The sequence below is a fragment of the Bos grunniens genome, chromosome 9 (genome assembly GCF_055505025.1).
Source record: "Bos grunniens cultivar Pamir isolate PY7600 chromosome 9, Bosgru_T2T1.0, whole genome shotgun sequence".
NCBI classification, from domain to species: domain Eukaryota; kingdom Metazoa; phylum Chordata; class Mammalia; order Artiodactyla; family Bovidae; genus Bos; species Bos grunniens.
In genome coordinates this window covers 94,072,934-94,100,089 of record NC_141173.1, presented here as the reverse complement: position 1 = coordinate 94,100,089, position 27,156 = coordinate 94,072,934, and positions in this window count along the sequence as shown.

Below are 27,156 nucleotides of genomic sequence, written 5' to 3'. Positions count from 1 at the left end.
TTTGCTCACTTCCCATTCACATCTCCTTAGACTGTCCTTTTTTGTTTGTTTTCTTGATTGATTTTTAGGAGTTATTTGTATTACTTGGTTTCTAGTCAATTATTTTGACTATATGAGGCAAATATTTTCTCTCAACCTGCGGCTTGTCTTTTAATTTTGTTCATCATGTTTTTGTTGAACAGAAGTTTTAATTTGGATAGTCAGACTTATCAGTTTTTCCGTTTTGTATTTTTTATCTTGTCTAAGAAATTCTTCTCTACCTGAAGTCCACACATATCTATTCTTATATTTTCCTGTAAAGCTTTTAGGATTTTGTTTTCCGTATTAAATCTTTAATTACCTTGAATTTAATTTTGTGTATGGTGTGAGATGGGGATCAACTTATCCCCAGCACCCAACACACTTTGTAGTCAGTTATTCAGGACCTTTCAATAACAAGTTCAGCATTTCCCCACTGATTTGTGCTGCCACTCCTGCCACATATACAGCTTCCACATAGGCATGTTTGTTTCTCTAGGCTTCCTTTTACTTTCCATAGGATCATTTGTTCATCTGTACATAAATACTCCAGCCTCTCTTGATTTTATTATAAAGCTATAATAATCAGCTACATAATAACTATTTTTGAAGTCCTCCAACGTTGTTGTCATTGAGCTGCTAAATCGCGTCCAACTCTTTGCAACCCTGTGGACTGCAGCATGCTAGGCTTCCCTGTCCTTCACTACTTTCTGGAGGTTGCTCAAACTCATGTCCATTGAGCTGGTGATGCCATCCAACCATCTCATCCTCTGTTGCCCTCTTTTCCTCACGCCCTCAACCTTTCACAGCATCAGGGTCTTTTCCAATGAGTTGGCTCTTTGCATTAGGTGGCCAAAGCATTGGCGCTTTAGCTTCAGCATCAGTCTCTCCAAAGAATATTCAGTGTGGATTTCCTTTAGGATCAACTGGTTGATTTCCTTACTGTCCAGGAGTTTTCTCCAGCACCACAGTTTAAAACATCAGTTCTTTGGTTCTTAGCCTTCTTATGGTCCAACTCTCACATCGGTACATGACTACTGGAAAAACCATAGCTTTGACAATACAGAGCTTTGTTGGCAAAGTGATGTCTCTGCTGTTTTGGTTTGTCACAGCTTTCCTTCCAAGGAGCAAGCATCTTTTAATTTCATGGCTGCAGTCACCATCTGCAGTGATTTAGGAGCCCAAGAGTATAAAATCTTCCACTGTTTCCACTTTTCCTCATCTATTTGCATGAAGTGATGGGAGCAGATGCCACGATCTTAGCTTTTTGAATGCTGAGTTTTAAGCCAGCTTTTCCACTGTTTTCTTTCACCCTCATTATGCCAAAGAATGCTCAAACTACCGCACAATTGCACTCATCTCACACGCTAGTAAAGTAATGCTCAAAATTCTCCAAGCCAGGCTTCAGCAATATGTGAACCGTGAACTTCCTGATGTTCAAGCTGGTTTTAGAAAAGGCAGAGGAACCAGAGATCAAATTGCCAACATCCGCTGGATCATGGAAAAAGCAAGAGAGTTCCAGAAAAACATCTATTTCTGCTTTCTTGACTATGCCAAAGCCTTTGACTATGTGGATCACAATAAACTGTGGAAAATTCTGAAAGATACGGGAATACCAGACCACCTGATCTGCCTCTTGAGAAATTTGTATGCAGGTCAGGAAGCAACAGTTAGAACTGGACATGGAACAACAGACTGGTTCCAAATAGGAAAAGGAGTACATCAAGGCTGTATATTGTCACCCTGCCTATTTAACTTCTATGCAGAGTACCTCATGAGAAACGCTGGACTGGAAGAAACACAAGCTGGAATCAAGATTGCCAGGAGAAATATCACTAACCTCAGATATGCAGGTGACACCACCCTTATGGCAGAAAGTGAAGAGGAACTCAAAAGCCTCTTGATGAAAGTGAAAGAGGAGAGTGAAAAAGTTGGCTTAAAGCTCAACATTCAGAAAACAAAGATCATGGCATCAGGTCCCATCACCTCATGGGAAATAGATGGGGAAACAGTGGAAACAGTGTCAGACTTTCTTTTTCTGGGCTCCAAAATCACTGCAGATGGTGACTGCAGCCATGAAATTAAAAGACGCTTACTCCTTGGAAGGAAAGTTATGACCAACCTAGATAGCATATTCAAAAGCAGAGACATTACTTTGCCAACAAAGGTTCGTCTAGTCAAGGCTATGGTTTTTTCTGTGGTCATGTATGCATGTGAGAGTTGGACTGTGAAGAAGGCTGATGAGCACCAAAAAATTGATGCTTTTGAACTGTGGTGTTGGAGAAGAGTCTTGAGAATCCCTTGGACTGCAAGGAGATCCAACCAGTCCATTCTGAAGGAGATCAGCCCTGGGATTTCTTTGGAAGGAATGATGTTGAAGCTGAAACTCCAGTACTTTGGCCACCTCATGTGAAGAGTTGCCTCATTGGAAAAGACTCTGATGCTGGGAGGGATTGGGGGCATGAGGAGAAGGGGACAACAGAGGATGAGATGGCTGGATGGCATCACTGATTCAATGGACATGAGTCTGAGTGAACTCCGGGAGTTGGTGATGGACAGGGAGGCCTGGCGTGCTGCGATGCATGGGGTCACAAAGAGTCATACACGACTGAGCGACTGATCTGATCTGAAGAGGTTCTTTAGTTTCTCTTCACTTTCTGCCATTAAAGTACAATCATTAAGATTACTTATATATTTGAACTTATTTCCACCATCTTATTTTGTGTTTCCTTTTACTACGTTTTTCCTTTGCCACCTCTCTTCTTTCCCTGATTTTTGTTATGTTGCTACAGTTTTTAATGTTTCATTTTCTTCAGATGTTTTGGAAACTGCAAAGTGTATTTTCAGTGTTTGGAGGTTACTTTTAATTTTAAGGTAGTTACTTAACTATCCTTTTTTTTTTTTTTAAATAAGTCTGTAGTTATTCAGTATTTTCTTCTCTCAATGACTACAAGGATATTAACACATGTACTTAAACAATTGTTATTGACTGTTGTAGTTTAGAGTTGTTATTTACTTTTTAAATAGACAATACTTAATAAAATTATTGCCTTTGACAAAGTTCTCCGTTCATCTCAAGTTCCACATCTTCTGGGTTCTCTTTTTTCTTGCTGCATTCTTTTTTTTTGTTGTTTAAACAACAGCCTTGGCTGGTATATTCTTTTAGTCTTTATATGCCTTGAAGTGTCTTTATGTTGTCTTTACTCAAATGATAATTTGGATGAGTATCAATTTCTTGGTTGTCAATTACTTTTCTGTCAACATGTTGAAGATACCATTTTTCTGCCTTTGCCATCTATTTTTAGGAAAAAAGTCTAAATTTGTTTCCTTAGTTAAGTGGTAAATCTTCCCAGTCTCTAAGTCGACAATTTTGAATACTGAAATAGGTTGGATTTGCAAAGGAAGCTCTATGGCCCACGGATCCCTCCTCAGTATCCCGTCTGTGGTATCTCGTTTACGGATCTTTCCAGGAAGTGCCTAGATGGATTGTCGCAGGAATGTGTGAGACTCAAAGAATTGGTCATGTTATAGCCATAATTTTTCCTCCCCAATATACTTCTTTCTTTCTATGTTCAGTTGTAAGAGAAAGCGTGGGACCAGGTTAATGGTTTTGAAGCTGTGTTCTATGGAGTCCACATGTGGCTTGGACTGGTTGGGGCCTGGTGGGTGAGTGCTGCACCTCTGGTACTTCCCTGGACTGTTCTCCTTTTCTTCTGCATTAGTGACCTGTGATGCTCCTGTTCAAAAGATTTCTCTTAAAGAAAGTATTCTGGTAGCCCAAACGATTAATCACTGAACATGGACTCTGAAAGCCCACATCGAGCTCTATGAGGGGCTTTACACAGAATATAAGCATAACCACTCACTCGTCTTATGTATTATTAATTACTGCTTCACCTGGTCAAAGTTAGACTCTGCTTTTTAACTTTTACCTACCTGCAGAGTTTCCAGACATCGTAAAGCAGCTATTGTGTCAGTTTTTCTAGTTTCACATGCTTCTTCTGTTTCAGCATGAAAACCTTAAAGATGCTTTACTTGAGTTTTAGTAGAGCAAGAGTGGCGGCCCTTACTTCTCTGATTAAATCCTCACACCGCTGCCTTACTCTACCCCAGTAGGTTTCTCCCAGGGCCTTGATTTATGGCTCCCTTTTGACCATATGATCAGCAATGGAGGCCCTCCAGTGTGAGCTGAGGAAGATCGTGGCTTCTCCTTTCCTTGTTCTCTCCCTTCCTTGTGCCTCGTACTTAGGGAATTTTACCTGGATGACTATGGACCCAGGGGATTTACTTTTTTCCATTGTGATTGATGGGCTTCACTAGTGGCTCAGTGGTAAAGAATCCACCTGCAATGCAGGAGATGCAGGAGACACTGGTTGGATCCCTGGGTCAGGAAGATCCCCTGGAGGAGGGCATGGCAACCCCGCTCCAGTATTCTTGCCTGGAGAATCCCATGGACAGAGGAGCCTGACGGGATACAATCCATAGGGTTGCAGAGAGTCAGACACAACTGAAGCAGCTGAGCATGGTTGTGACTGATAGAGTGTTAGGTTCTGATGATGTATCTCAAAGCTTCATTCCTGGGGTTTTCTGAATTTCGGCTTGGAAAAGGCTATGTAAAAAATAGATGATTATATATCACAGAATTTAAAAAAGAATTCAGCTTGTTCGTAATGCTTAACTTAACAGCTTTTGAACATAGTTGTTTTTTTTATATATCAACAAAGAATATCTTTCTTCTGGTCTGGATGATCTTAACTTGGTGTGAGGTCCCATGCTACCCTGGCATCTTCCATCTGCAGAATCCAAAGTTGCTGCTATTTACAGAAAGCAGTTGAAGAAGAGGATGTGGTGAAATTTAAGATGTGCTGGAGAGTTTCCATTGCTAGTGTGCATATTTAAAATAAAATATTTCACCACTTCTAAAAATTCAGATGATGTCTTAATACCAAGATTGTTGTTTATAAACTCTCTATAGTATGTATGGATAGTCCATGGAATACTCCAGGCTAGAATACTGGAGTGGGTAGCCATTCCCTTCTCCAGGATCTTCCCAGGGATTGAACCCAGGTCTCCTGCATTACAGGCAGATTCTTCACCAGTTGAGCCGCAAGGGAAGCTTCACACAGTATGTATGTATGGGCTCCATGTGTATTATAAATATTTCTTCATCGTATGGATTAGTATTTGCAGTCTAGTCCTTGAAAATTCTCAGTAGTCAAGTTTCATCTGTGCACTTACCTTTTATTTAGATAGGTGATATGTTTTAGAACAGATTTGGCCATTTTTATGTGTTTCCATTTTTGATGTTTCTTTCATGTTTACTTCAGGTGACCAGGTTCTTAACTTTTCTGGATTAATTCTTCTTTCCTTCCCTGATGATTAAATATGTATCATTGTGCTCTGTTAGTGAGTTTACTGTGTCCCTTTCCATGGAATATATTGGATTCAGAAGACTTTCTTAAAACTTACCCTGGGGGTCATAATCCAGTGCTGAGATGAGCTGTCTGTCATGTCAGTTCTAAGATTTCACTGGAGCCTATTGAGAATGCAGTACAATAAAAAGTTGCCGTTTCTTAACTGTAATCAAGGAATATTCCATACCTTTGCAGAAATATGGAAATGCAGGAGAAAACCATGAAAGCTGATCTCTCAATGTTGTCTAATCACCTTTCATATTCTCGTTATTGCTGCGGTTTAGCGTACATACAGAACTTGTTTTTCTGTTTTGGTCTCTATTCTGGGAATTCTTTTTTTATATTGTTTAATTTTGGAAATAGTATTGAACTAGTAGCAGGTGGGGAGAAGGCAATGGCACCCCACTCCAGTACTCTTGCCTGGAAAATCCCATGGGTAGAGAAGCCTGGTGGGCTGCAGTCCATGGGGTCTTAAAGAGTTGGAGATGACATAGTGACTGGACACACATGTATTATGCAAATTTTATCTAATAAGCAAGGTATGACAGTGTTTGGTTTAACAATATTTAGACATAGACCACCTTAAAGTTATTTGCTGACATGAGTATAGAGAATCGACACAGCAGGAAAAAGAAAATGTACCTAGGGAAGACATGTCCAAGAATGCACATAATTCGCTGTGATTACTTTTTTTGGTGTTAGTGAATAGATATTTTTTTGAAAAAGAAAATCAGATCATATAATATAGACTGATGAGCAACCTGTATAATATAGGCTGATGAGCAACCTGTTTTTAATTTACTGTAGAATAGATCTTGAGTATTTTTTCAAGTTACCAAAAAAGCCTGTGAAACATACTTTTATGGCTCCATAATATCTTGTTCTGTGTTTTACAGTATTTTATTTGATGAGTTGTTAGCCACTTAGGTTATTTTCAATTTGTTTATATTATAAAGAGAAAGCAGTGATCATTATTGGAGCTCTCTCTTTGAATGTATTGTAGTAATTTACTTAAGATGAGTTATTAGAAATGAACTTGTTCTTCCACAAGTACTTAGTCTCTTTTTCCCCCTTGAATTCTTTCACGTGATGTTCATCTTGGAGTCTTGCTTTTACTCCTATTATTATTTCAAGGCTTCCCTGGTGGCTCAGGTGGTAAGTATCTGCCTGCAATGCAGGAGACCCAGGTTCAATTCCTGGGTTGGGAAGATCCCCTGGAGAAGGGAATGGTAACCCACTGCAATATTCTTTCCTGGACAATTCCATGGACAGAGGAACCTGGCGGGCTACAGTCCAGGGGTTTGCAAAAAGTTGGACATGACTGCCTGATAGTTCTTTCTCTATTCTTTGACTTTTTGGAGGACATTTTGCTTTATGTTACCTTCTCTCTTCCCCTCCCTTCTTTCTTTTCTTCTTCCTTCCTCACTTCCTTTCTTTCTTCCTTCTTTCTTCCTCTCTCCCTATTTTCCTCTCTTCATCTTCTATAACCTGCCGATTCTCAGTTCATTAATTTAAATTTACTGTTATATGCAATGCATTTTATTTTCTGTTACTTTGTGCTTCCTTTGACTTTTATATAAACTGTGAATATAAGCTGTGTTTTCATTTCTTGAAAAGTTTTGGAAAGTTCTTCATGCTTATCACAATGCTTGACATCAGAGCAATCACAGAAACAAGCAGGTTCTGCTTATAGTTCACGTTTGCTGTTTCCCCCAAAGGTTTCAGGAGCATATTCTGACCGTAGGTGTCATACTCAGAGGTCAAGGGTGCTCTTCTGCTTGTCTTCCCTTCTTCAAGAGAAAGGTGTATACAGTAGCCTTTTCTCCTCTTGTCTCTGCAACATTTTGTTTCATTTATTATGTCCTAAGCCACAGGACTGGAAAAGGTCAGTTTTCATTCCAGTCCCAAAGAAAGGCAATGCCAAAGAATGCTCAAACTACCACACAATTGCACTCATCTCACACGCTAGTAAAGTAATGCTCAAAATTCTCCAAGCCAGGCTTCAGCAACATGTGAACCGTGAACTTCCAGATGTTCAAGCTGGTTTTAGAAAAGGCAGAGGAACCAGACATCAAATTGCCAACATCCGCTGGATCATGGAAAAAGCAAGAAAAGCATCTATTTCTGCTTTCTTGACTATGCCAAAGCCTTTGACTGTGTGGATCACAATAAACTGTGGAAAATTCTGAAGGAGATGGGAATACCAGACCACCTGATCTGCCTCTTGAGAAATTTGTATGCAGGTCAGGAAGCAACAGTTAGAACTGGACATGGAACAACAGACTGGTTCCAAATAGGAAAAGGAGTACGTCAAGGCTGTGTATTGTCACCCTGCTTATTTAACTTATATGCAGAGTACATCATGAGAAACGCTGGACTGGAAGAAACACAAGCTGGAATCAAGATTGCCGGGAGAAATATCACTAACCTCAGATATGCAGGTGACACCACCCTTATGGCAGAAAGTGAAGAGGAACTCAAAAGCCTCTTGATGAAAGTGAAAGAGGAGAGTGAAAAAGTTGGCTTAAAGCTCAACATTCAGAAAATGAAGATCACGGCATCCGGTCCCATCACTTCATGGGAAATAGATGGGGAAACAGTGGAAACAGTGTCAGACTTTATTTTTTGGGCTCCAAAATCACTGCAGATGGTGACTGCAGCCATGAAATTAAAAGACGCTTACTCCTTGGAGGGAAAGTTATGACCAACCTAGATAGCATATTCAAAAGCAGAGACATTACTTTGCCAACAAAGGTTCGTCTAGTCAAGGCTATGGTTTTTCCTGTGGTCATGTATGGATGTGAGAGTTGGACTGTGAAGAAGGCTGAGCGCCAAAGAATTGATGCTTTTGAACTGTGGTGTTGGAGAAGACTCTTGAGAGTCCCTTGGAATGCAAGGAGATCCAACTAGTCCATTCTAACGGAGATCAGCCCTGGGATTTCTTTGGAAGGAATGATGTTGAAGCTGAAACTCCAGTACTTTGGCCACCTCATGTGAAGAGTTGCCTCATTGGAAAAGACTCTGATGCTGGGAGGGATTGGGGGCATGAGGAGAAGGGGACAACAGAGGATGAGATGGCTGGATGGCATCACTGACTCGATGGACATGAGTCTGAGTGAACTCTGGGAGTTGGTGATGGACAGGGAGGCCTGGCGTGCTGCAATTCATGAGGTCACAAAGAGTTGGACACAACTGAGCGACTGAACTGAACTGAAGCATTATGATCGGAGAAGGCAATGGCACCCCACTCCAGTACTCTTGCCTGGAGAGTCCCATGGATGGAGGAGCCTGGTGGGCCGCAGTCCCTGGGGTCGCTAATAGTTGGACAAGACTGAGTGACTTCACTTTCACGCATTGGAGAAGGAAAGGGCAAACCACTCCGGTGTTCTTGCCTGGAGAATCCCAGGGACGGGGGAGCCTCGTAGGCTGCCACCTATGGGGTCGCACAGAGTCGGACATGACTGAAGCAACAAGCATTATGATTCCTCTTGTTGATAGTACTCTTTAATGTACATAGAGGACTTGTTTTATTTGTACTCCATTAATGCAAGAAGAATTTTCTAAAAATTTTCAGAATTCTGCAGTAGATTATTTTTATAATGTTACTCTGCCACTGAGTGACACGGGTGTGAATATTTTCCTCTCTTTACTCAGCATCGAATGGTGTCCAGACCCTAATTTTTTCCACAGACATTAGCCCGGATGGTGCTGGGTCTCTCCTCTGCCTTTGTGAGTGATATTTGGACCCTCTGTTCAGAGCCATGCCTAAAGGGCTGACTGTGTGTCTCTCAGTCTGATGTTCAGGGGACAGACAGCAGACTTCCATCTGCAGCACCTCTGCTCTGTCCACAGGGATTTTTCTCCTCCTCTTTACTCCTGTTCTTAGATATACTGGAACAACCGAACAGATAGAAGTAATAATTACCAGAAGTCACTCCTGAAAAATGTGTTAGTTGCTTAGTTGTGTTCAACTCTTTGCAGCCAATGGACCGCAGTCCACTAGGCTCCTCTGTCCATGGGATTCTCCAGGCAAGAATACTGGAGTGGGTAGCCATTCCCTTCTCCAGGGGATCTTCCTGATCCAGGGCACTCTCAAGCCTCTTTTTGTGCCTGCCCTTGTCTGTGCTATTTGACAGTTGAGGCATTGCCTGAAGAGTGCACTGTATCACAGGTGTACCCATAGGTTCTTACTCGCTGGTTTTCTGGGAATCCAGAAAGAATGAAGGGTGTGTGTGTGTGTGTGTGTGTGTGTGTGTGTGTAAGGCAGAAGAGAGAGAGCTGTGCTGTACTTTAATAACCCTTAACGATAACAGTGTGGCTTAGTTGATGCAGTTCAGAAACCTGGGTCAGTGAGATACTGGAAGGGAATGGAGTCACTGACCATATAAAAATCTGTATCTATATTCAGCCATAGCCATAAAATACCATGGTAATGGATTCTTATTTTAAATGTATTCAGTTCTTTTTTTCTCATTAAGATAAGTTTATTTATAGTTTGTGTAACCTCTGATTGGCAGGAAAATTTACGGATCATTTGAGAACACTCTCCCCCTGAAGTGTTAAACTATGTTAGCATTTAATGAATTACTCTCCAGGTCTCCTTAATGACTGATTCCTGAAAATCTTCTGATGACTGAGATGTAAAGCAAATGCACGTTATGATAATTTCTCCCATGGATTTTCTGCCTCACTGTTCCTCTGCCAGAACACAGATGATTGGTTTTGATACTAGAGTCTGTGGTTTTGAAGATCAAGTTTAGATTGTCCACTGATAGGAGGAGCCATTATGTAAAATCCCTTATCCAAAAGAAATCACATATCTTAGACGCTTCCTCTAAACACAGTGTATAGGTTTCTTGTAGCTGCTATAAAAAATTACCACAAATTCGGTGGCTTAAAACAACAGAAATGTATTTTCTCACAGTTTAGTAACCATCTAAGGTATCAGTGTCAATTAGTTAATACAGTTTTGAGGCCTGAAGTCCAAAATCAAGGGCGATACTCTCCCTGGAGGCTCTGGTGGAGGGTCCATTCTGTGCCTCGTCTCAGTTCTGGTGGTTGCCTGCATTCCATGGCTCATGGCCGTCTTGCTCCAGAATCTGCCTCCATGGCTCATGGTTGCATCCCTCCCATCTCTGCCTCCATGATCACATTGCATCCTCTTCTCTCCATGAAATCTTGCTCTACCTCACTCTTATGAGGACATCTGTCCCTGGATTTAGAGCCTACTCAGCTAATGCAGGACACTCTCTCATCTCATGATCCTCATCTTAATTATATTACCAAATACCCCCTTTTCTAAATTAGGTCTCATTCACAGGCCCCAGGGATTAGGAAGTGAAAGTTGTTAGTGGCTCAGTCATGTCTGACTCTTTGTGACCCCATGGACTGTAGCCCACCAGGCCCCTCTGTCCATGGAATTCTCTAGTCACGAATACTGGAATGGATTGCCATTCCCTTCTCCAGGGGATATTCCTAACTCAGAGCTGGAACCTGGATCTCCTGTGTCTCCTGCATTGGCAGGTGGGTTGTTTTTTTTTTTTTTTGAACCATCTGAACCACTTGGAGATTAGGACATGGACAGATTTTTTTTGGAGGGGGGCATACACACCATTCAGCTCACTGCAATTTATCATTTATACCTAAAACCCATTAGTGTCTTTTTTATTGAGCAAATATTAAAGTAAGACTAAAGCTTGAGTTTCCATGGGAATGGAGACAAAAGTTGTACATACGTCAACTCCGAATGTTTTTTTTGCCAACGTTTAAAGAAAGTCGGTAAGTACCTCCCCAGGTCCACTGATTGTGACAGCGAGTGAGCTTTGACTGTTTTCCCCATCCTCCTCTTTTGCCAGGGTACCCAACCAAAACACAGGCAGCAGAAGAGCCTGGGGACAAATAACTCTGCTGTCTGGCCCTTGAGTCAGAGTTTGTTGTGTGTGGCTGGAGGACATGGAATCACAGAGTGTTAGTCATGGAGAAAAAGAAATGCTATTAATTTTGAGAAGAAATGCTAAAACTGGAGGGAGGGAGTGAGAACCACAGGGCGGGGCCAGGCCTTTCTGGGCCTTCTGGGGATGACGAAGGGAGGATGAGGAGGTGACCAAGAAGGAAAAGAGTCTTAAATAAAGAAAATTTCAGAAACAACTCTGTCTGCCATCAAGAAGAGCTGAGGAGGAATGTTGGTAAGTCAGGGATATTCTGTATTCCCTGATGCATCCCCTGTCCTCCACCCACCCCCCACCACCGCCCCAAACTCCAGGGGGGTGATAAACAGGTGAAGATCAAGGAGAATAACCTGTATTTTAAAGTACATTTCTTCAAGGACCTCAAAGTAATTGTTGATTTTCAAAAGCATTCATCTTGCAGAGTTAGCTACTGTTTTATTTTTAACTTGTGAGACCTCAGCTCACAAATGCCAGGGTTACACAGGAAATTAATGTGAAGGTCTCCTGGCTCACCTGGGAACATTTTTCACCATCACATCACCTGATCTATCTCGACAACCCTGACCTCTAGCCCCTGGGGTTCCTGGAAGAGGATGTTCTGAAGGTCAGCTCCAGGAATCAGGAACTGCTGGAAAGAAGACCTCACACATTTAGACCAGAAAAGGCTCACTTTTTTGAAAACTTGCACAATCTACCTGGGCTTCCTTTTTGCTGTCCAAAGAAGGAAAGATAAGGGGCGGAAACGAACATTTGTTGGGCTCTTCCTATGTGCGAGCCAGTTTGAATCATTTCTCTCCTTTACTCTTTGAGTGATAAACATATTTATTATTCCTATTTTGATAGATTTGGGGGGAAAATGTTTCTGAGAGGTTAAGTCACGCGACTGAAGTCCGTCTGACAAGGGCTGGGGCCGGAGTCTGGTCCTGACCCCGTAGAAACTCTTGCCCCCATCTATCCAGGACTGGCTCCCCTGCGTTCCCTGCATCCACTTGCCTCGTTCTCCCCTTTGCCTGCTGCGTCCATCCTAGCTTCTTTTTGTTTCCTGAACATCCCAGATCAGTTCCAGTTCCAGACTTAGCTCATCTGCTCTCTTTCTTTCTGGAATGTTTTCCCTCTGACCATGGTCTGTTTTTTCCCTTAGTTTTCAGCTCTACTGAAATTTCAGCTCCACTAGAGTTGAGTGTGATCTACTCCAGGGAGCCTCCCCGGACCACCCCACTTACACCGCTGTCTCCCCCGGCTATCTCATGCCAGCTCATTTTCTTCCTACACCAAACACTGACATCTGATGTGTGTCCACCCACTAGAATGTTAGCTCCAAGAGGGCAGGATATTAGTGGTCTCCTTCATTCTCTGGCTGGGCACATTTCTCGAATGAATACGTTTATTTCAATATATATTTGTTGAATAAATGCATGAATGAATGAATGAATACATGAATGGCAACATATTGTCACTCTAGTGACATTTCCTAGACGTTTTGGTACCATTTCCCTCTGTCGTCAGTGTGGTTCAACTTTAATGTTAATTGTGATGTGGTTTTTTTATGATCTGAGAAGTTGTCTCCAGACTATCTACATACTCTCTAGGTAGTGTCTACATGTCCAGAGTAAAGTAGAAGAATGAGTGCTACACTCAGTTGAAAAAATTGAGATTAGGCAACAGAAGTAGTAAGTCCTTGATTTTTGAATTTTTTCTCTCTGAATTTGTACAGACATCTGCATTTAGCCTTGGAGAAGGAAATGGCAACCCACTCCAGTATTCTTGCCTGGAAAATCCAGTGGAGGGAGGGCCCTGGTAAGGCACATTTCATGGGGTTGCAAAGAGTTGGACACGACTGAGTGACTTTTTTTTTTTTTTCCTGCATTTAGCCTAAAGAAATTATACATGTTACAGGCAACCTATCTTATGTAACAGAGGTGTGTGAGAGAATAATCTGTTACCCTAGTTAGCTATTAGCCCAACAGCAGTCACTCCTGGGGGCTTCTCTGGTGGCGCAGTGGTAAAGAATCTGCCTGCATTGCAGGAGATGCAGGTTTGATCCCTGGGTCAGGAAGATCCCCTGGTGAAGAAAATGGCTACGCATTCCAGTATTCTTGCCTGGGAAATCCCATGGACAGAGGAACCTGATGGGATATAGTCCAGAGGGTCACAAAAGAGTCAAATACAACTGAATGACAACAAAGACAACAACACCGTTCACCCCTGGAGTCCAGGTGTCGTATTAAGAGTTGTAGCCTCTTAATGGCTCTTAATGGCTCCAGGTGTTGTATTAAGAGTTGTAGCCTTTTAATGGCTCTCAGCACTGTGGTGAGAAGCATGTCCCAAACTGAGCTCATTGTCCCTGAACACTTTCTCCCCAGCCCCCAAGCCTTCCCAGTCTCAGTGATGCAACCTACTTCGTTCCTTAAGCCAGGTACCGAGTAGGAGAGGGGTCACACTAAACTCCTCTCTTTCCCTTCAGATCCCAAGATAAAGAAGTCCTGTTGAGACCACTTCTTGCTTATCTCTTCAGCTCCATCTTTGTAGGTAACTCATACCCTCCTCCCCACTGCCAACCCCGCGGCCACACTAAATGATGGTCACATCCGTAGTGCACCATGCTGTTTCACATTTCTACGCCTTTGCTCATACTCTGTGTAGAATGTCTTCTCCCTTGGCTTACCTCTCAACATCCACTCCATTTTCAGTACTCAGATTAAGTGTCTTTTTTCCATTGAAACCCTTTCCTCTTCCTTCCCACCAGCAGAATTAGCCCCTCCTATCTGTGGGCATCTGATTTGCTTGATACACACTTAATTCATCTTTTCCCGTAGTGCCTAGCATACCGCCTTGTTCCAAGTCCTCCATGCCCAGTCCCTGAATGAACACTGAGACCTACAGGAAAGTTGGCTTGCTTTCCCCTGCAGCTAAATCTATAGCATGGTGAGATGTCTGACATTGTGTCCCCGAAGTCTGTATGGTTGAGAAGGAGGAAAGCCTGGGGTTTAGAAATCCACAGTGGATGCTCCACAGAGTGTGTCATGGATAATCTTGACATGAATAATTGATAGTTGACTGTAGCGTCATCAATTAGTAATGGAGGTCAGTCTTGTTTCATGAGAATGTAACTTCCTGGAAGTACCGCTTTTGTTTATTTATGTCCTAATTTTTTTAAAAAGTACCATGTCAAAAATGGTGTGGTATCCAAAAAGTTGAAAATCAATTAATCAAGTATATCAGGTTCCAGAGTGACCAAAGGAGAGGCTGATATTCAGGAAACCCATTTGCTCTCATTAATAAAACAATCTTATCCATATTAAAGTAACAGTAGATGGAGGATAGGAGAAGGATCTATTAGTGTGGTCCAGCTGGGGGCCTCTAAGATCATTCCTTCCTTCACGGAGCTCATGAATAATAAAATAAATCAGTGTGGCACCAGGGAATAAGCTGTAAAGTGTCACAAAATGCCAGGAACAAAATCCATCCAAAGTGCTCTTTTTCTTCCTGAGGAAAAACCTAAAAGAACTTTTCTGATTACCTGACAGTCCATTTAATCCCCAGGAAACATTCCTTTGTTATAGTTTCAAGGAGAATTACTTGAAATAATCCTTTGTACAATGTGCCTGGTTCTATTTTAGTTTTAAATCGTGTCCCCTTTCTTTTTGAATTTGTTAAAAAAAAAAAAAAAGACATCTAATCAATGCCCAAGTGGAAGTGGTATGGCCAAGTGTGAGTTTCTTTCTCTCCTGGATGAAGTTACCTTTTGTGTCGAGGCCCTTTTAAAAGAGACTTAAAAGACTTCAGGAGCTGAGAAAGAATAATAAAAAAAATCTTGAATGTTATAATTAAACTGTACAGACTTAAGCATCTCTCTTGAGTATTATTGAGGAGGAGCATGCCTTTTGACCAGCTTGCTCCATGTACGGATGCTCACAGTGACCCAGATTTTAAGGGACTTGGGCATTTCTTGGATAAGTACCTATGAGAATTTGTCTATAGCATGTGGTCAAGGCAGGAGGAGAGGGAGCACAGCCCTGCCAATAGTCAGGCCTGGTCTACTGATTAGCAGTTGAAAAGTGGGATAAAAAAGAAAAGGAAAGGGAAGGAAAGGAGTCTTACAGATATCCTGTACGCCTTTTAGGCTTCCCCATAATTTGGCTTGGAAATGCATCAAAGCAAAAGAATAAAGAGGGAAAAACATCAGGGAGATTTTAATTTAGGAAATAAGGCAACATTTAAGCTCACACACGTGGACTCTGTTTGGGAGACAAAATCAAGACTCTTTGGGTGAGCTTTCCAGTGCCCCCCCACCTACCTCAATTCTAGAGTACCATGAATGGGAATTTATTCCTTGTAAGAGTCTCACTATCCTGAGTTATCCTGTGTTTTTCTGATTTAAACATTTTCTTCTCTCTCTCAGGTTCCTCCTTCCTCTTTCCATTCTCCAAGGCAGAGGTGGGGGAACGTGTATAATTCCTGGTTCAATTCTAGCATTTCTGAAACCCATCCCATCCAATGACTCCATCCAAATTCAAAATGCAAAATTAATGATTAGTTAACATGGGTGCAATCACTCAGTTCACAGCTCAGGAACCTTATTTATTTATTTATATTTTGTCTTCCAAACTTGTATTGCTTTCTTCTTCCTCTAGAGACAGAGTTTCTTTTTGATCTCTAACTAGTAACATAAGGTTAAACCTCAGAGTGATTTCTTTTTTTTTTTGCAAGGATGAAAACTGTCCTGATAGTTTTGAGGTAGCTAGTTGCAAGGAAGATTAATGAAAAAAATTAAGGTAGAAATTTTGTTCACTCTTTCACCTGGTGAGGGGTTTTCAAATTTTTCTTACAGTTCTTTTTCCTTTTACTTAATTTTAGGGGAAAATGGTAGATTATAAGAATGCATTTTAAAACAAATGTTTGGTTAAAAATAATATCCAATTTGGCCTTAACTAGAGCATGGCAGAAATAAAAAAAGGCAGTTAATGTGGGATGAAGTAAATGCTCATGTCAAGTTGCCAGCACATTATCTTCGTGTCTTTTACAAGAAGGGCTTCACTTGCAGAAATGGCTCTTGACAAAGTTAAGTGGTCCTATATATTGTTGGGGAAATTGCCCTTATTTTGTGTGCTTCTTGTTCCAGTAATGGAACCCATGAGCAGTAGATAATTGTAGCGGCCTCATCTATCAAATAATATTAGAAGTCAACAGCTATAATCTGAGCCACTTGCTTTACACAGCTTTTCTCTGTATTTTCTGCTCAAATTGTCAGTTGTTACCTGTAAGTGTCCCCATTCCCTGTGGTTGAGAGAAGCAAAAAGATTTAAGTAAATCAGGAGGTGAGCTGTGTGCAAGCTCAGGCCCAAGCCCTGTAGCCAGCGTGCCGCAGCAGATGATAACAGCGCCCTGAATAGGGAGAAATCACGGTTCTTTGTGCCACATTCTATGTCACTATTACTGGTGCAGAGGCTAGGAGGAAGGGGGCTTTTAGAGATAGTCTGGGCAGTTAAAAGCTGAGTTTAAGGGGGTCAGAAAGGAACCTCTCATTACTGGAGAGTAAATCCATGTAGCATTTCAGCATTCTGACCTACTTTTGTTCATCTCTCACATGCCTGTGCTAAAAATGAAGTTGCTCGAAAATAGAGTTGTGCAAACTGGGGGTAGATACTTAGATGGTTAATAAATTATTCCATAAACTCATTTGTGGGTGTAAAATACTTCATGATAGAAAGGAAAATGTTAGTTTTGCAGGAATAGTCATTATAAACATCTTTGGTTTGCTTCCTCTATCAATGAGAAGTCAGAAAAATACCAAAGCAATCAAGTAAAATTATGAATGTACTTCACTTGATGGCAGACAGTTTTTATGCATATAAACTACTGTTATATACATATCTAAATTATAGGGCTTATATAAAAAATAATAGTATATATAAAAAGAATAGTATATATAAATAATAGTATGTATATAATAGTATGTGTATATATATATATATACACACACACACATATATACAGTAAGATCACATTGTGTCTATCATGTATCCAGCTTAATGTATAATAAGCATATTCTATATTCATAAGTATTTACTTACTACATCATATTTGACGTCTGCATTATATTCCATTCCATGTATTCCTTATTATTGGACACTTTGGATATTTTCAGAGCTTCACTATTATAAACAACGAATATCCTTATAGCTAAAACTTATCAACATCTATGATAATTTCTTTAAGTGAAATTATTAGAATTTTATTAGAAGGATTTCTAATAAAGGAGAAGGAAATGGCAAGCACTTCAGTATTCTTGCCTGGAGAATCGCAGGGACTGAGGAGCCTGGTGGGCTACAGTCCTTGGGGTTGCAAAAGTCGGACATGACTTAGTGACTAAACCACCATAGAAGGATTTCTAGAAGGACAACGGGTTAAACAGTTTGTACAAAAGAAGGCAGACCAGTTTCTATTATTACGAGCAGTATGTGAAGGATCCTGAGTTGCCTTTTTCCTCAGTATTGACTATGTACAAGGCATCATGGATAGTTCTCATGGTGAGAGGTGGTCAGTGGAAGAGGGGTGCTTGGGTGCTGTGAGGTGGTGGCATCATGGATTAGGGACAGCTGCAGCTCAACCACTCCGAGATGGAGGGTCTTGAGCAGGGAGCGGGGCACCTGAATTTGGGGAGTGATATGTCAGAGGCACGAAGGTAGCATTTAGGCACAGATAAGCAGACTGACCCCATCAGTGACTGGCAGAAGCGCCTGGCCCTGCTGTTTTGGGGCCAACAACACCTCCCTTCTCTGAACTCCTACAAAGTTTAATTGTATCATCCACTTTAATATGGAAAAGCTGCCTATTCCCTCATATTGTTCTGTCATTGGATGGTTGTTATCTTTGCTTTTCTGATGGGATTGCAAAGTCTTTGGAGGCAAGTGCCCATTGTGGTCGAAGCAGAGAGGGTCTGAAAGCTGCCCCATGCTCCACACTATCCTTTCTGCCCCCTGAAAGTTAATAGTTCTCCGTGTACCATTTTCTTTCTTTTACATATGATTTTGTTTGAGAGAAAGTTCTGGGATTATTAGGGCTTCCCAGGTGGTGCTAGTGGTAAAGAACCTACCTGCAAGTGCAGGAGATGTAAGAGATGTAGATTTGATTCCTGGGTCAGGAAGACCCCCTGGAGGAGAGCATGGCAGCCACACTAGTATTCTCAGCTGGAGAACCCCCATGGACAGAGGAGCCTGGTGGGCTGCAGTCCATGGGGGTCACACTGAGTTGGACACTACTGAAATGACTTAGCAGCAGCAGCAGGTGTTATTAAATGTACACCCTCCTTTTTTTCAAACCACTGGGTTGATTTTAAGATTTAACCCAAATAATCAAACCAGTGATTCAGTTCTCTATTTTTCGTGGCATTATTATTTAGGGGCATTTCTTTGACCATCAGTTTCCCAGCTTGCCTACTATGTCTCCGAATCACCAAGTGTTCAGTTGTAGGTTTGTCCGTTCAGCTGTTACTGTAGGTACTCAGAAAATAAGAATGGGGAAATTACATTTTATGCAGCCTTTTTCTAGTATAGGGCAGGGGGTTCGAGGGATAGACGGTAGTTTACCCTCAAGTACTAATCTTTCTGGGCTTCCCCCAGTGGCTCAATGGTAAAGGATCCGTCTGTAACACAGGAGACGCAGGAGATGTGGGTTTGATCCCTGGGTGCGGAAGGTTCCCTGGTGGAGGGCATGGCAACCCACTCCAATATTCTTGCCTGGAGAATCCCATGAACAGAGGAGCCTAGAGGGCTGGAGTCCATGGGGTCACAAAGAATCAGACACGACTGAAGCGACTGAGCATATACGCATGCACTGATCTTCCTAGAGCTTCTTGTGCTGGAATTCATAACAATCAGGTGTAAAATCAGGTATAAAGAACCAGTGGTAGCTCACTGTGAAGCTCAGTGGAGAGATCTTTGCTTGAACAGGAATACTCAGTGCTGCAGACCGTGGTCTAGCAGCAGCTGTTCTTCTCAGCCTTTGCTGTAGGATCATCTTTGCAGCTGGTGGAGACACTGGGAGTATTTCTATTTCAACTGCTGACTAACATCCCAGGGCCAGGGCCATGCTCACTTCCTATCAAGAGCCAGTATTTTAGCCCTGATACCCTATTGTTGTGGTTCAGTCGCTCAGTCGTGTCCGACTGTTTGTGAATCCACGTTCTGCAGTGTGCCAGGCTCCCCTGTCCTTCACCATCTCCCAGAGCTTTCTCAAACTCATGTGCATTGAGTTGGTGATGCCATCCAGCCATCTCATCCTCTGTGGTCCCCTTCTCCTCCTGCCCTCAATCTTTTCCAGCATCAGGGTCTTTTCTAATGAGTTGGCTCTTTGCATCAGGTGGCCAAAGTATTGGAGCTTCAGCTTTAGCATCAGTCCTTCCAATGAATAGTCAGGGTTGATTTCCTTTAGGATGGACTGGTTGGATCTCTTTGCTGTCCAAGGAATTCCCAAGAGTCTTCTCCAGCACCAAGAGCCAATATTTTAGTTCCAGTGCCCTGAGACACAGTCATTTGCATTCCTAACATTGATCATTTCCATATACTCTACAGTATTTCAACAAAATGTTCACATAGTGCAACGGTGGTTCATGACACAAACCAAGAAAAAAAGGTGCTAATTGATACAAATGTGTGACAGAGAATTACCAGTTGCCATTAGAAATATGCCATGTGACTTTTCACTAATGCATGCTGCCTAAAGGAAAAAAAAAGCAGTCAAAATTCCAAATGGTGCCGTCACGATTGAAGTTGCAGCAATACTGGTGGGTGATAGAATGTGATCTTGAGATGCAAAGCTGTGGGTGGCTGACCTGGAATTTGAAAAGATCCTCGGATACTTGAAATCATTTCAAGGTTAAATGTGAGTGAGGACTATCTGAATCCTCCTTTACCTGGATAATGTATAAAGAAATATGAAGTGGAGAATAAACCTGTTCACAAATGTGTCACTGTTAGAGAATCACTCTCCTGAATGTGTTCAAATTGCTGGAGAGCAGTTTGACCGTGTGCTTCTTTAAGTAAGCTGCTATGGATTTGAATACTGTAATTTTGTAATAAATAGAGATTATTGAGGGCTGACCTTCTTTTGAAGTACTTATGTCCATTTAACAGTCTCTAAGAAATTCGGTATAAGGTTAAATTCATACATATACTGAAAATAAAGATAGAAACTGTTTAGTCAGGGACTCCTCCAACATCTGTTATTACATTCTCACAACAACACTTTGAGGTACTTACAATTAATCTCATTTTACAGATGAATAAACAGAGGCCCAGAAAGGTTAAATAGAAAAGCTAATAAGTGGTAGAGGCACAGGTAGATTTGATCTCCAAGGCAATGTGCTCAGCCACTCAGCTACACCGAATACTTTGCTAGAACCCTTTTCATGTTTCTGAAAAGAAACTTATCTGACCTGTAGGGCTTAAAAATGACTGTGTTGATTACAAGATAGCAATATTTAATTCCACTCATTTTCATTCCTTTAAAGGAAAAAAAAAATCATCCATTTGCGGCTGATTGCTTTGCCCTTTGTGCATCTGTTTTGTGTGTGAAGGTTTATAGCATTATATTGACTTTCTTCATTATCTAAATTTTATGCACCTAATGATACTTATTAGTATGCCTAGTGACCTCCTTTAAAATTTTTGCAATAAGGATGCACCCCAAACAATTCATCCAAGCAGCTTTTCATTGGTAAAATGCCTTCAGTGACCAAGCTGAAGCCACATATACTCATTTATGTGAGTGCTATTCTTGCAATTACTGTTGGAATGACAGTTTCTCTGAGGTATTTGAATGATGCAACTTGTTCAAGTTTAATGCCATCTATTATGAACTCTGCTGCATGCTGTTAATAGCTGGAAGGCATTGATTTTGTTTTCTGCTCTCTTATCTCAAGCCCATACATTTTGCTTGCGTTATTGACTGTTCTGATCATTTCATGCACCATGTCTTTAGAAGATGTATAAATCAATGTCAGCCATGAAACTTAAGTTGTTTATTAGGCTGCCATGTAGGTTTACACCTTCATGAAAATCATCTAATGTGGTTGGTGTCAGATGTTTCAAACAATTGTTGGCCAGTCTGATGAAAGAGGACAGCCTTGGAACATGTCACCCCTAGAGTAGGAAAGTTCATTCAGTTATTTATTTGGGTCACATGTTATACTTGACTGGATGCACTTTTTAATGATGTTAATTAACTTCTTCAGGGTGCTAAATTAGTTTAGAACTGCTATGATTATAGCATGACATAAATTGGACTCTCTATTCTAAGAGATGCATTTGAGTTTTGCAGAGCAAAAGGATATTTTGTACTGAATTAGTGCAAATGAAACCACATTGCTTACATTTGAGTATACTTGATAGAAGACCCATACAGACTTCAGATCAATTTCACACTTAAATCAGAGTCAGAAAACAAGTGCAAGAGCCTGAAAGCCTGTCTATCATTTTATACAATTACTGAGTCCTTTATCCAGAATCCAAAGAGCATCGAATTGCACCTCTAATCCAATAAAAAGTGTTTTTCATAATTAAGGCAATTATGAAATGCCTTGCAAAATCCATTCTTAAGAATCAGCTTCTAAATGCTTCCTGTGCATAAAGCAAATTTTGGATTAGTTTAGACTTTATATTCTTCCTTAATTTTTATAGTGCTTTCGATTCATGTCTCTTGGTCCCTTGTTTAGGATTTTTCAGAGCATTTTTCAAATATGGAGTTCTCTTGGTATGGGAGGTGCAGAGTTGCACATGGCAGCATTACTCACACCGGTTTCTGGAACAGCTGTGAATCCAGTCATACGAGGTGGCTGGTATTTCCACTCATGTGATGATTGATAGGTTTGGGAAAGTCTCCCTCAGCAATCAGTCATATGGCCCTGGCCAAGATCTCAAAACCCTCCCAACTGGTTAAAAATTAAATTCAGAAACATGGCCATAAGATTATCTTTAAGAATTTATTGCCTGGATATTTTTTGATTCAATTCATAACCAAAAATAAATACAAGGAAAGTTATTATTATTATTTGGTCACGACGTGTAGCTTGTGGGATCTTTGTTCCCTGCCCAGGGACTGAACCTGGGTCCTCAGCAGTGAGTCCTAACCATTGGAATGTCAGGGAATTCCCAGAAAATTTATTTTTAAAGTTATACATTTATGTGAGAGGCACCCTGTAGAGGTCTGAATTGTGCCCCCATAAAAATATGAACCTCAGAATGTAACTTATTGGAAAAAGAGTCTTTGCAGAGGTAAGGATCTTAAGGTGAGGTCATTCTGGGTTAGGGCAGGTTCTAAATCAAAAGATAAGTCCTGAGAATAAGAGAAGGAAATGGAAAGGGAGGGGAGGGAAGAGAAGAAGAAAAAGATGGGTGACAGAAACACAGAGAGATGAGGGCCATGTGGGGATGGGAGGCCGAGAGTGGAATTGTGCAGCTCCAAGCCAAGGAGAAGTCAATGGCACCCCATTCCAGTACTCTTGCCTGGGAAATCCCACGGATGGAGGAGCCTGGTAGGCTGCAGTCCATGGGGTCGCGAAGAGTCAGACAGGACTGAGCGACTTCACTTTCACTTTTCACTTTCATGCATTGGAGAAGGAAATGGCAACCCACTCCAGTGTTCTTGCCTGGAGAATCCCAGGGACAGGGGAGCCTGGTGGGCTGCCATCTATGGGGTCACACAGAGTCAGACACGACTGAAGCAACTTAGCAGCAGCAAGCCAAGGAACACAGGGGTTGCCAGCTGCCAGCAGAAGCTAGGAGGAAGGCAGGAAGGGGTTTCTCAGACAGAGCCTCAAGAGGGACCCAGCCCTCTGACATCCTGATTTTGGACTTTTGGCCTCTAGAGCTTTGGGAAAATAAATTTCTGTTGTTTTAAGCTGCTGAGTTTGCAGTACCTTGTGATGGTGGCCCCAGGCCTCCAAAACATGCCCCAGCCACTTCTGTCTGATATGCAGGTGTTACCTGCTTCCTCCTTCCCATTCAGGAGTGTGCTCACCGTGCCCTGCACCAGTGTGCCCTCTGTTCCCGCCTCTGCCTGGTGAGGGCCCCCATGCTTCCAAGGCCAGTTCATCATCCCCTCAACCACTTGGTTCTGATACTCCCTCTTCTCTAAACGCCCACAGCCAGCGTGTCTATATCCAGAGCAGTGCTGCCCACGCCCGCCTTGTATTATGTTGTACGTATATGCTTCCTCCCTTATTGTTTGGAAACATGCCTTGTTCAGCTTTAAATATGCTAGAATGCTTAGCACAGACCTTCATCTATAGTCGGGCTTCAAAATATGTTGAATCTAGTTGCATGGCATCATTTGCCATGAGACAAATTCTGTTTTTGTTTCACAATTTGGGTATGAAATTGTGTATGCAGAAAAAATTGAAGCCATGGGAGAAGTAATTTCAACAAAGCCAAAATTCGATGATTCTAAAAGCAAGCGTGAGAGAGCTGCTTATATTTCAATATGTTTTTGAATGAAAATATGTTGTTCAACGGATAATTCCAAGTCCAAATATTTTCCTGGGGAATATGATGTAGAATCATACTTACAGTTGGGGATACTTAATTCACTGTGTTAATGAGTATGCATTTGACTTCTCTATTTTTAGTCGTATTAGTCACTCAAATATTCTTCTGAAATATATTATCCTTGCATAATAAAAATGCTGTTCAAAAAGTCTTCATTCAGGACTTTAAAAACACCTTATTCACATCTAGTCAATTTCTGATCGTTTTGTTTAGCAATTTATTTTTATACTTTGGAAGTATAGCTTCTTTTTAAAAAATGTATTATTTTTTGGCTTTGCTCTATCTTCGTTGCTGCACAGGCTTTTCTCTCGTCGCAGTGAGTGGGGGCCGCTCTCTGTTGTGGAGGGCAGCCTCTCACTGTGGTGTCTCTTGTTGCAGAGCACGGGCTCTGGAGCACAGGCTCAGTAGTTGTGCTGCCTGGATTTAGTTGCTCTGTGGCATGTGGGATCCTCTTGGATCAGGGACTGAACCCGTGACTCCTGCACTGGCAGGCACATTCTTAGCCGTTGACCCATCAGGGAAGCCCTTGTTTGGCAATTTAAACAAGATAATGTATTGGAAAGTACTTTCAGAGCTGCTACATGCAACACACATTAATTATGAAATTTGAAAAGTAGTTTGTGAGTCTGAACTGCCAAATTTAAGTCAGTGGTTGACGACCTTTAACCTTGGTGCAAAGCCTCTTTTTTATCCCATCTCTATTTGGCACATGCTTTCTGGATTTAAGCCCTTTCTTACCATGCCTGTGTGTAGGTAGTCTTGCTGCTGCTCCCTCTTGATGCCAGGTTTTGGTGGGGAGGACCATGCTTAGATGGATCTTCCCAACCCAGGGATCGAACCCATGTCTCCCACATTGCAGGTGGATTTTTTACCAGCTGAGCCACTAGGGAAGCCCAAGAATACTGGAGTGGATAGCCTATCCCTTCTCCAGCAGATCTTCCCCACCCAGGAACTGAACCAGGGTCTCCTGCATTGCAGGCAGATTCTTTACCAGCTGAGCTATCAGGGAAGACTTAGATGGAATAAGCAAGGTTTCTGGCTTGAGGAAGATTTACATATGAATGCCGGGTCACATTTTAGCTAATTGTACGTCTGTCACCAAATCATTTAGCTCAGCTGAGCCACAATTTTACCATCTGTAAGCATGATTAATAGTATCTACATCATAGCACTGTCATGAGGGTTAAATTGGGTAAAATAATATCTGTAAAGTGTTTAGACTTGGTCTTGGCATATTCAGGGTGCTCAGCAAATAAATTGTAGTCATGATTTTGTTGTGGATGATCAAGAATTAAACCCTCTGAATTTATTTAATTCATTCAACAAATATGTATTGTTGTAGGCTTTGAGAATACAACAGAGATGAGACACGGTGTCTGCCTTTTCAGATGGGAGCCAGATATTTAAATAGGTTGAAGGAAGTCTGAGAGAGAATCTGAACAGTATAATGGACACATGTTATAACCCATCCCATTCAACTCAACTCTTTCTGGTTCAGTTCAGTTTAATTGCTCAGTCATGTCCAACTCTTTGCAACCCCATGGACTGCAGCACGCCAGGCCTCTCTGTCCTTCGCCAACTCCTGGAGTTTACTCAAACTTGTGTTCATTGAGTCGGTGATCCCATCCAACCATCTCATCCTCTGTCGTCCCCTCTCCGCCTGCCCTCAATCTTTCCCAGCATCAGGGTCTTTTCCAATGAGTCAGCTCTTTGCATCAGGTGGCCAACGTATTGGAGTTTCAGCTTCAACATCAGTCCTTCCAATAAACACCCAGGACTGATCTCCTTTAGAATGGACTGGTTGGATCTCCTTGCAGTCATAGGGAAATGTCCATACCTCTTTTTCTCCTTTCTGTCCCCAAATTCAATTAAAATGGCTGGAAAGGAGTAAAAATAGGTAAACCCACAAACACAAAGGAAGATGAATGGAGACACCAGCAAATGAAAGAAGCCTAGAGCTGCAGCTGAATGAGCAGCGTAGAGGGAAGAAACAATCCCAGGTGCCCTCAAGAGGGAGACTGTGAGGAGCAAGCAACCCAGAACTTGAAGAGGAGGGACATATTGAGGCTTCATGATGGGACGGCAGGCAGCAGAGAGGCACCAGGCAGATACACTGTATATGCAGTGGTTGGATTCCTTGGGTCCCGCCCCGTTCCATGCATCCAGTTGACAAATTCCACAGGCAGGGCGTGAGAGGTTTGTATTTTGGACAAGTGAAACCAGAGAGAATTAGAATTTACTGACAAGGAATATGGCTTCCTAGGTGGCACTAGTGGTAAAAAACGCCCCTGCCAGTGCAAGAGACATAAGAGACGTGGGTTCTACCCCTGTGTTGGGAAGATGCTCTGGAGGAGGGCATGGCCACCCACTCCAGTATTCTTGCCTGGAGAATTCCATGCGCAGAGGAACTTGGTGGGCTGCAGTCCATAGGGTAGCAAAGAGTCAAACACGGCTGAAGAGACTTAGTACAGCATAGCACAGCACAACACAGGCATAGGGAAGGGCAAGGATGGAGTGGATAATTAAATACGAGGAATGAAGTGAGTGTCTGTACGTGACCTCTGGTTCCCTTCCCCTACTCTGTTATTAATACTAACATGTTAGAAGTCAGACATGTCATCCTAACCTCCTCTGCCTCCACTCACTAAACACACACACATAAACCCAACTGGGCCAGAAGATAGATTCTTCTCTGGAGAAACAATATGACCATAGAGAAAAGACCTTTACATATTGACATTATGGTACTCTAATGAAAAGATTAGATTAATAGCCCGTCACACTGTAGTGAAAACTATCCAGTAAGCCCAATCCAGGCAACTAGAACTTCCACTTAGATTGTTGTAAATACAAGCAGACAACCAAGAATTTCTACTCATTGGAGGGAGATCTGTGAAATGAGAGAGACTAAAACAAAGAGAAAAAAGGAACTTTAGAAGAAATTGATATAAGGCAGGAAACTGAAGAAAACATCTAGAAAACTAAAATTAAGATTTAGTTCAGGAAATAGGGAGAGATACTGCATATATGAAGGAAGAATAGGACACTGGGGAAAAGGAGTAACCAGAAAGGATGAAATGCTATTGGAAATTAAAAATATGATAGGTGACATAAAATCCCAATAGAACGATTGGAAGATAAACTTGAATTCTCCTCCAAATAGAACAGAACAAAACACCAAAAAAACTAAGAGATGCAAAATAAGAGAAAAGATAAGAACTGGAAGATTGA